Source organism: Pleurodeles waltl, chromosome 2_2 (assembly GCF_031143425.1).
Source record: "Pleurodeles waltl isolate 20211129_DDA chromosome 2_2, aPleWal1.hap1.20221129, whole genome shotgun sequence".
Lineage (NCBI taxonomy): Eukaryota > Metazoa > Chordata > Amphibia > Caudata > Salamandridae > Pleurodeles > Pleurodeles waltl.
In genome coordinates this window covers 946,433,226-946,445,407 of record NC_090439.1, presented here as the reverse complement: position 1 = coordinate 946,445,407, position 12,182 = coordinate 946,433,226, and positions in this window count along the sequence as shown.

Here is a 12,182-nt window from a genome sequence, read left to right as displayed (position 1 = left end):
CACAATGTCTGTAACTGCTTTTCAATAAAGCAATCTTTTTTTTTTAATGCAGCCCATTTTCCTTAAAGGAAAACGGGATGTGTTTAAAAATGAAAAATGAAAAGTTTTCTTTTCATTTTTTAAGAGTAGGCAGTGGTCCATGGGACCACTGCCTGCTGTTAAAAAACGTTTTTGCATGCATTCACAAAGGGGAAGGTGTCCCTATGGCCATCTGCCACATGGTCAAACAACAAGTAAGGAAACATTGACAACTAAGAATACTTGCATTCCTGGGATAGAAGCACAATGGGTAACTATACAAAATGGCCCCAGCCAAAGGGTCAAACAACAAGCAAGGAAGCATGGACAACAAAGAACACATGCAGGCCTTTGGCAAAAGCACAGTAGTTGACTACACAGAATGGTTGCCTGTCAACAAACAACAAGCAAAGTCTCCTGGACAATAAAGAACACATGCAGGTCTATGGCAAAAGCACACTGGCTGACTACACAAAATGACCGTGGACCACATGGTCAAACAACAAGCAAGGAGGCATGAACAACAAACAGCACATACTGCCCCAATGCAAAAGTACACTGGTCTACTACACAAAATGGCAACCGGCCACGTGGTCAAATAAAGAGCAAGTAGGCATGCACAACAAAGAACACATGCAGTCCTATGGCAAAAGAACACTGACTGACTATACAAACTGGCCATCGGCCACATGGTCAAACATCAACAAGCAAGGAGGCATGGACAACAAAGAACACATGCAGGCATATGGCAAAAGCACACTGGCTGTCCACGCAAAATGGAAGCTAACCACATGCTCAAAAACAAGCAAAAAGGCATGGACAAAAAGGACCACATACAGTCCTATGGAACAAGCACACTGGCTGACTACGCAAAATGTCGGTGGGCCACATGGTCAAATAACAAACAAGGAGGCATGGAAAACTAAGAACAAATGGAGGCCTATGGCAAAATCACAATGGGTGACTACACAAAATGGCCATGGGGTCAAACAACAAGCAAGGAGGCATGGACAACAAAGAACACATGAAGGCATATGGCAAAAGCACACTGGCTGACTATACAAACTGCCCGCTGGCCACATGGTCAAAAAACAACAAGTAAGAAGTCATGGAGAATGAAGAGCACATGTAGGCCTATTGCAAAAGCACATTGGCTGACTACACAAAATGGCCGTCGGCCACATGGTCAAACAACAAGCAATGAGGCATTAACAACAAAGAACACATGCAGGCCTTTGGCAAAAACACACTGGCTTACCACACAAAATGGCCGCCGGTCACATGGTCAAACAATATCCAAGACGGCATGGACAACAAAAAATACATGAAGGCCTATGACTACACAAAATTACAAAGACAAAGGCAAATAGGTGGCCTGTGACAAATGCACACACAGTCACACACACATTGGTCAGATGAAAGAAACATTGCAAACAATGAAGAAAACATCACTATTAATCCAGCAGTGCCAAAAATGAAAACTGAGTCAGCTACAAAAATGTGATAACACACATCCTCCCAAGGCATCAACAATATATTACCCCAACAAAACAAAATACATATTTTGCAGAAAAAAGTGAAATAAAAAAATACAAATTTTGCAATATTTAATCCAATGCCATCCTTGGCCTAAATCATAGATGTTTTAAAAATACATACACCACAAAGATGTTGTTTAATATACCCAATGACTAGTACTGGCTGCATGGCCCGTGGGTAGGCTAGGTCACATTGTAAAATAAATGAATAGTGTAAATTTAAAAAATGAATGGTGCAAATTTAAAAGAAACATATAGAGCACATACTTCTGGTCAGTGCAACATTTTCCCTTATAAAATCTAAAAATTTAAATATGAAAAAATACTTGTCCCTTACTGCAACTCCAGGCCACCAAACACAACCACATTAAAATGTAAAAAAAGTAAATATATACACAGGTGCATACACTCTATCTAACAACACTCTTAACGTTTTTACCTTATTTGTAATGTCACAAAAACAAAGTCCTTAATAAAATTAAATAAATATGTGCAGGAGGAATTGCAGACAGAGTTACCTTTCATCTCAAAATCTAAATGACCAGGAGATGGACAAAGCAGGGGGAGGAGCCTTCTAGACAGGAAAAGGAAGATGGAGTCTCTAGTCGCTTCCTCCTTGTTGAAATACAACATAATAAAGCTTTCACACTAAAAAACAACCTGAACCATCTGTTCAAAGAGAACATTAGTGCTAAGAGGTATTTTCAAGTTGATTTAGCTGCTTCTTAATTAGAAACTCTACTCAAGAAGCAGTCGCTTGCAATCATTAGCATCACAAAATTGTGCAGGAAGGCTCCATGGTGACTAGACCTTTCACTAACCGGTGGCAAGTATTACTCGCACTCACCCAGGCTCCTCACAATGTTCACGTGAACAATGGGAAAATAATTTCACCCTGCACCAATTGGTGACATTTGGCAGGAAATCCACATTATATGCATAACACGGAGTTACCAAATTCCACAAACTCCCGAAGCAGAATTAGATTTTCCTCCTGGGAAACACCTCATCCTCAGACTCCTTACCCCACTGAACTTTACCTTCCCAGACATTTTTCATTGAAATTTCTTCCAAGTCTGAAGGTAAGCCGAGACAAGGTCCAATCCACATCTTGCATCCAAACTACACTCCATCGTGTCGACCACAACCTTTGACTTTGGCTCTTTGCAAATACTTTTAATTTGGGTCTTATTAAGCCCATACAGGTGGCAACCTCTAACCATGGGTCAAATGCAGAAGGGAACATCTAATGGTACAAGCATTTCACCAACCTTTCGAATCTGCTGGAAACTGTTAATGTATGTGTGGGAGCAGCCATATGCTTTCAGCCCTCTAATGAAAAATATTTGCATACTGGTCAAAACTTCAACACATATATATGTTAACTTAACCAGATGTTTACTGTACTCATTTGAACTTGTACTCTAATCTTGAGTCTATGGGGCTCATTATGTTTTTGGCAGATTGCCCCGCCGCCAACCATGCTGGTGGTCAATGAAAGACTGCCAGTGTTGGCGGCCGGCATGCTGCCAAATTATCACGCATGGTGCCTCACCTCCATTGATGGCGGTGAGGCCCGCCATGTGCCATGCTGATGGTCGGTGATGAGGGTGGATGCTGGTCCACCCTCACTGTCACATCACTCCATACACAGCCATGCCTATAATAAAGAAGTTATAGGTGTGGCGGTGTATTGAGAGGCGGCGATGGCAGTGTAGCAGCATCCAGGGAGCCCGTTCCCTTCCGGAGCAGCGCAACGGAAAAGGTAAGTGCTGTCCGAGAGGGAAGGGGGGAGGGGTGTGTGTGTGTGAGTGTGTGAGTGCATGGGGGTGTGCATGAGTGTATGGGGGAATGTGTGTCTGAGTGCATGTATGCGTGTGTGCATGTACATGAATGGGTGTATGTGGATGTGAATGATTTGGGTGTAGGGGGACGTGTCTGTAGGTGTGGGGAGTGGGGGAAGGTGAGGGTCTGGTGGGGGGACCTACATGGAGTTTTGGGGGTGGAGGGTTGGGGGGTCGGTTTTTGGGGATCGGGGGTGGTGGGTGGGGGCTGTGCTAAGGGGCGTAGGGGTGTGGGTAGGTGTTGTGGGAAGGGGGAAAGGGCCTGGCATGTCACATACAGGTGGCGGGAATGATTATTCCTGTCACCCATAAGCTTTCAGCCAGGGATTACCTGGCAAGGTAACCCACCAGGGAATCCATGGTGGAAATGGGATCATCATGCCACTGTCTGTCCAGCCTCCACCGCCGGGTCGAATGTGTCCACAGTCGGCCTGGCAGGCGACAGCAGGCGATTCTGGCCTGGCGGTGGGTGGTAGTGAACTGGCTGCTTTGCAGTCAGTTCAGTACTGTGTTCAGAATATGGCAGTCTGGACCGCCATGCCGTTGGCGATAATGACCGCCACCACCGGCGTGGAGGTCCAGACCGCCATGTTCATATTGACAACCTATGTTTGGACCCAAAAATATTTCAAGTCTCAGTTTATTCAGATATAGATAGAAGTACAGTTAGACACAGCCAAGTTCCAAGGACTTTAGGAACAGCACTCAGGGGTCATAGCATACTCCAGAAGAGGCTTCCAGCAGGGTCAATGTCAGCTGAAGTTGGTCAGCTCAGCTGGATCTTCATGAAAAAAGCTTTTGAAGCTTGTTGTGGCACTATAGCTTACAGAGGAGGTCCAATTTTTCATCCTGGGTACACATGGGAACAGGTCCAGCCCATCAAGTCTCCTCACAGTTCTAAAACAGCAGATGCAGTTGTTCCTCTGTTTGTCCACAGGTCCCAGGTATTCTGCCGAAGATGCCAGGGAATGCCACATTTATGCCTTGCACTAGCTTGTGGGTACTGTGAGCTCATGGCCCCCGTTTAAGCACTAAAGGAAAAGTTCCCATGTGTAACGGAACTTACTTTTGCAGTGGCTCCTTTGTGCCCTACTGTAAACAATCACACACTGCCCTTCTCTCACTAAATACAAGATGGAGGAACCCTCCTTCCCTTATGCAGAGCCTGTGTGCCCACTACGAGGTGCGGTCATGGCCACAACCAGTCCCCTCTCTTTGGTTACTCCAAGCCAGTTCTGGGGGCAGGTCTCCCCTTCTGGATTTAGTGTCAGCTTGATTGGAGGGACAAAAGAAAGGGCCTGTGCAATAATGAGTGATATCTGTTTGTACCTCTGAAGCCCCCCTTGAAATTAAATTATCTTCCTGGGCCAATCCCAACTAGTCATCCTGCCAGAGGAACAAAACACCGTAACATACCCAGGCCTTTGTTTGTCTCTTCTCTTGTAAAATGTCTTCACCTCATTAAGACTATGCACAAGTGCTAAGTGACAGATGGAGGGTAATACAAATTAGCCTCTAGGACCTCCAGGGAGGAAAAATATAATATCCAAAATATCCCTTTTATTTAATATTTAAGAGAAATCTAACATCATCATTGACTTGGGCTTTTTTACATATTAAAAATAGTCCTATTTGTTCCCTAGTCTGAGACAGCAAAACAAATGTTGAATATTGCTTCCAGTGTTTCTTTATGGGCCAGACAGCATGTCTACAGTGCTTGTCACTGTAATGACATGTTCATTTTAAATGTCTACAGGTCCTACTATTAAATAACATGCACCCTCCCTTGTGGGCTAGAAGCCCTACATAAGGATGTTTATTTTTAAAAGGAAAGTTTCTTCTTGTCAAAAATGTATTATTTTGACAGGTTTTAAACTGCAGCTCCAAAACTGCTGTGACAGACCTGGAGTCATGTTTGCCTGGTCACACAGGTGGATGTCATAGTAGTCCTGTAGTCCATAGATGACATTTAACTTTCCATACCACATACTATAAAGCTATAGGAAAGTATGCCAATTAGATATTAGCCAATTTGACATGCTCTAGGGAGCCAAAGCACATGAACTGAGAGCAGTATCAGCCACCAAACATGACCACCCATACTGTGACTTCTTCTCATTAGCAACATTTGGGACCTAGGCGTGCTCATATAAACAAACTGGTATCATTTGGAAAGGCAGGAGAACCCATGAAGGCTATTAAAGACTATCCCATTGAAGACTTCAGGGTACTTATGAGGGTGGGGTAGTTGACCCTTTCAAAGATAGTTGAGAGGTCTGGAAATATAAAGGGACACTGATCATTATCTGTGATCAAGAGGGCATCGTCTACAATTTGTAAGTTAGCAGTCTCTGTATTACAGCATGACCAGATGTCGGACTGGTTAGCAATGATGTGATCTTGAAGTTGAACATCAACTGTTTTTTTTAAGATCTTGCCAATGAATGGTATATGGGTGATGGGCCAGTAGTAGGCAAGGTCACCAGAGTCTAGTGTATGCTTGTTTATGAGTTGCAGAGTCTAGCCTGTCTTGAGAATCTATGGGAAGATGTCTTAAATATGGGAGGTAATGACAAAGGTGAGTAGGGGTGAGAGAGCATTCCCATGGAGACATTCGATGAAGCAAAGCTGCCTTAAGAGATCCTCTTAAATAAAAGTGACTTTGATGGATTTGAGTATGTTGGTGAGATCCACAAGAGATAGGGCTTTGAAGGCTGACTTTTGTGGGATTTTATGGGAAGAGGTGTATTCAAGTGAGGAAGCAAGCTTGGGGGTTGTAATTGTGCAGAGAAACCTCTATTGTTTTATTTTTTCACTAAATAATGTTTTTCTGTGAAATAAAGACTAGGTGAGTCTGATTGAGGATTGATGCTATGCCTCACTGTCAGTGTCCACATTGATGTCAATATCTTCTATGATAGGTCCCTCAGTTCTAGCTGTCTTTGAGTTACCACCTCTTATCTTCCAATAGAATGTACATCTTGGGGATACTTTGCTATATGGGCATTGTGATTATCAGCTGTCTAGCTAAGCATCTTTACCAAATACCTGTTTTTTACGTTCATGCTGACCACTGTTAAACTCAGTGTTGTTGCATAAGATGGGCATGGTAGGCCCATAACCAAATACAATTACACAAACCATATCATGCACAGCACACATAGCTCCGTCTATTGATAGCATGCATGAGCAAAATGTGAGATCTCTGAAACACATCAAACAAATTGCATTAAAGGCTCTAGCCATCTAACATGCTATCAAAATGTGTAAACCCTTTTTTCATTCTCACACATTTAAAGTGGGTTTACAATTATTAGTCAGTTCTGTGACTGAATATGTATATACATTACTCACAGGTATAACCTTCTCCCATCTTGACCTTGTAATGATTGTCATTTCTCTTTAGCCAGATTCAATTCTAGCACATAATATTTGACATGACCCTGGTTCTTAAGAAACCTCCTCTGACACTCTCTTGAGGCCAACATGAAGTTTACGTCAGCTTGCTTTACATACCATAAACATCACTACCTGCCATCTACTATCATAAGATTTTATGTCAACAAAATGAATCATAGCTCCTGGAACCCAGCTTACAAGAAAAGGATTTAACACCCAGAAGAATTCCAGCAAACTTTCTCTGGAGCCAAAGTTACTTAAAGGAACTTCCTTTTCCTGAACATCTGAATAGCAGAATCACCTTCCAACCTAGATTAAAGGCTTTGCTGATTGGACCTCATCTGTTTGAATGATATCACAGACCTTTGGCCCATTCAGTTGTATACAGTTGTATACTTCTTTGTCAGTTTAATCTCCATGACCTACATAAAACCTTAGGGCCCTGATTAAGACTGTAATTTATGATTTAGGCCCTAATGAAGGCCTAAACACACTGGAGTTTTGCATTAGGTTTAGGGTACATCTAAAACAAAGATATTGACAGTAATATTTTCTAAATAACTTAAAAATGGACTGTCAGAATATAGAGAAGGATGTCATTGTGGGCCCCACCTCCTAGGGCCATCGGAATTTTCATGTTTAAAAATAGTAACTATATGAAACAATTGAATACCTATATGTGTTACATGTTGAAAATTTCTTTATGTATTCCTATGAATTTAAGATATACGTTTTTGAGTAATCCCTTTGCAATTTTGACTATTTATGATTAAAAAGGTGAATGCTCTTTTATCGTTTGTATTTGTTGTAAGAAAAATTTTAAAGATGAATTTTTCAGAAACTATTGTCCTCATTACAACCCTGCCGGTCCAAGACCGCCAGGGTTGTTTTGACGGAAGTACCGCCAACAGGCTGGCGGTGCTTCCTGGTGTGTCACGACCGCGGCGGTAGCGCCGCAGTCGCACCGCCGGGGCCGGATGTTTGTAATCCGCCAGGGCAGCGCTGCTTGCAGAGCTGCCCAGGGGATTACGAGTCCCTCTCCCACCAGCCTTTTCCTGGCGGTTTGAACTGCCAGGAAAAGGCTGGTGGAAAGGGGAGTCACGGGGCCCCCTGACAGGGCCCCATGGAGCTTTTGCGTGACGGGTGCAAATGCACCCGTTGCACAACCGCAACACCGCCGGCTCCATTTGGAGCCGGCTCCTGTGTTGCGGCCGAGATCCCCGCTGGGCCGGCGGGCGGAAACTCGGTTTCTGCCCGGCAGCCCAGCGGGGATGTCCAAATGGCCACCGCGGGAGTGCGGCCGCGGTTACAACTTGGCGGGCGGCAGTAGCCACCCGCCAATGTTGTAATGAGGGCCCATATCTACTCTCAATGGTTTAATCATGGAATGGTGGGGTTGAGGTACATGTGAATGGGGATATTGCTTATTCGGTACTGGCCCAGAATTATTACAATGCTGCATTAAGGTCCATATTTATAAAAAGCTTGCACTGCCTTTGCGTAATTTTTTTTTAAAGAAAAAGTGTTGCAAACCGACTGCAAAATTTCTATTTTGAAGCTAGACCTGTCTAGCATCAAAATATCTGAGTTGACGTCATTTTTTGGGAGAGCCAACCCAGCTTGCACCATTTTGCGACGATGATATGCAAGGTAGGCGTTCCCTTCCAAAAAATGATGCTAGCCCACTAGCACCATATTTACTGCTCGACCCTAAAACGATACACAGAAAGGAATCGGTCTCAAAAGATTACACAAAGCCCGATTTGCGTCAAATTTTAATGCCTGCTCAGACCAGGCATTAAAATGAGGCCCACACACCACTACCTAGGTATAACACACAGAGGGAGCATTGGCAACCTCCTGGGCAACATGAAACTGTTAATGCTCCAGCTTGGCACTCACCACAGATGACAACAATGACAACAGGGCCCTTCAGCATGAGAAGAGCAACCCCAAACACCACCACAGCAGCCACAAAGGCAGTGCAGAAGGTAGGAGAGGATTTCCTGACAGTGCACAACCATCCTTGGGCTCAGGGAACAAGATGTCATCAGAACCTACCGTCTGAAGTGGGAGTCCATTGTACACCTGCTACACCACATAGCACCAGACATCATTGCAAGGCTGGAAACTCCAACTAATATCCCATCCATGGCCAAACTTCCCTTTCTCCTCCAGATGCTGGTGTCAGGATCATTGCAGACAATGGGTGCACAAGTAGCTGGCATTTCCCAGCCATCCTTATCAGCCTTCCTACTAAATGTTCTGGATGCAATCATCTGCCTCACACCCCACCACATCTGCTTCCCCAACACGCAGCAACTGCAGTAGGAGACCAGGCAAAGTTTCTACCTAATTGCTGGGTTCTCGCATGTGCTGGGTGCAATGGACTGCACCCATGTCCAACTTGTGCCACCTGCTGCAATGGAACACCTCTACAGGAACTGCAAACACACCCATTCGATAAATGTGCAGGCCATTGTAGACCAAGGTGGGCTCTTCACAAACATCCTAGCCAAATATCCCAGCAGCATCCCTGATGCCTACATATTCTGGCATTCCACCATCAGTGAACGGTTCCAGGATACGCAATATGGCAAAGGCCTACTCGTTGGTAAGCCACCATACCAACCAGTACACGGACAACACAACAACCTTGTAGGACAAACAAGACATACAACTCACTAAACACACATGGGCAGAGGAACAAAGATGTACAGACAACATTACATATGCCACATGCCACACTACACTGCATTCATTGCACATCACACACACATACACCCATATGTACATAATACAGCCACAACTTGTCTGACACACCATCTGAAGAACAGGTGGAGCTATGTCCCCTTTGCATACAGAAGTTGGGCCCAAACCTCTACAAGTGTCCATTGGTTGACACGTAATACAGATCCCACACACATTACACCAAACAATGAATAGCTTGTCTATAGGAATGGCACAGGCCATGTCAATGTGAAGAAAGTCACACAAAAAAGCACAGCCCCATATTTGCAATGGTATTCAAGCCTCTGGCGGCACCAATATCAAATGGCATAAAAGTTTTGCCATGACCAACTACATATCACCTACACGTACCTGACTTACCTGTAGTGGCCACATTCACCTTTCTGCTGCATTGTGATGCACACATAGAAAAACAACATCACCTGTCATAAAAGACCATGGGGCAGATAAATGAGAAGTGGTGCTGCACCTAGTCCAGTGTCACTTCACATGCGCCCCTTAGTGCCCCCCCAACACCACCATGTGTGCACCGTATACAAGTCCACCATGGCACACACTAGGTACAGTACTGTAAAAATAATGGATGCCATTGTAGGACTCTGTAGGAGTATTGAGAACATACCTTTCAGGCACTGTACAGAGGGGCCCATGCAAACATATGTTGTGCCCCGCACTGTGCATGTGTTGAAAGTGTCTGTGATAAATCTTGTATTGGAACCTTGGCGATTCCACTGCACCTATTATACTACTCCTCCAATTGTCTGAATTACACCCTTGTACACATAGGGCCTGATTCTAACTTTGGAGGACGGTGTTAAACCGTCCCAAAAGTGGCGGATATACCACCTACCGTATTAGGAGTTCCATAGGATATAATGGACTCGTAATACGGTCAGTGGTATATCCGCCAATTTTGGGACGGTTTAACACCGTCCTCCAAAGTTAGAATCAGGCCCATAATGTCTGGCACAGCCATTATCTGCCAGAAAGGGTCACAAAGTGTTGCACTGCATTCATAGCGCCACATGGTAACATGGAGGCCTGAGTTTAGCTTTGTTGGGCTACCATGATGTCAATACAAATGACACTATTGTAGTGCAAGGAGGTGGTAGATCCCCCTAACAATAGAAGATAGCCTCAAATATGGACAACACCACACATGTTTGCATTGGTTGAACTGTCAGTGTTGGATTCATTTGACAATCACCAGATCCCTGAGCCACAACCCATGATAGTAATGTCCATCAACACAACCTTTAGAACCATACTACAAAACAGGAACACACACAATACCAGAAGCAAGTTGGAGTTACCATTCCACCTAAATCTAACATTTGCCATGGAACATACAATACCACAAATATGCCTTACCATCACATGTTCTCTCATTCCTTTGCAACAGAACAAGGTTTCAGCATACAGCCATGGGTGATGACCCCTTTTGGTATCCCGACAATGGTGGTAGAGCGGGCATACAATGAAGGGCACAGAAGGGCACAAAATGTAGTGGAGAGGACATTTGAGCTCCTGAAGTCAAGATTCAGGTATCTGGCCCTGACAGGAGGAAGCCTGTTGTATGCACCATCCCTGGTGTACAGGATGATACTTGTATGTGCAATGTTGCATAACCTATGAATGTGGACTAATGTTCCCTGGGATGAACTGGTAGATGTCCCCAATGAGGAGGAGGATGACAATTGTGCAGCACAGTTGGAGGGGGAACTACAAAACACTGCTGCTGGAGTTTGCAGGAGACAACTAATTGTACAGAACTTGTACACCTAGACACTGTGCAAACAATATTACTTTGTAATTATCGCCAATAAATCATTTTGCACAAGAATGTCCATGGTATACTCATTCTCCACTACATATACCATGGGAATGTTGCTCATATCTCAGAGAGCAGGAAAGAAACACAACAGTAACAAAGATGGTTGGAACATAGGTTGTGATGTAAGAGGGTTTAGTGCATCTATGCCAAACATCAGTGTCACATAACTCACATCTATGTGGCTCTCAAAGCCCTAGATCTACGCACCACAAGAAAATATGTAGCATTAAATCAGCATTGTGCAAATTTCTACCCCTTTCCCCACATCATCCTCATGCCTTGAATAATGTATGCCTGGGGGACGCACATATGGTAGGGACTGTTTTCAAATGGTGTATTAGAAAAATAGGAACTGAACTATGTCACATCTCAGACGATTAACTGCTATGCCAGCATTGAGCACGTGTGACAAGGGGGAGACCATTGGTATCTATGGACCTTCATACACTGTTGTGGGTTAGGAACCAAAGTTTGAGCCTAAGCCTGCACCTTATATCAATGGTGTTACGTTCCGGCACCGTTATTGGGCCCAACCCTGCCACATGATGTGTGGTTCCTCTCATATAGCACACACATGTTGGCTGTGCAGTGCGCTAAGGGTTGCTAGATAAGTGAAGCAGCAATGGGTGCTGACCAACTATCCATACATATGGCCCATAGCCAGGATTTAACTATAAAATGGAGAATGCACCACCAAATTAATGTCTTGGTGAAATGTAGGCAGAGTCTGTCTCACTCCCTATGTACATTCTAACACACTTATCACACAAATCTGCTGTCTTGACAAATGCTTGCAGC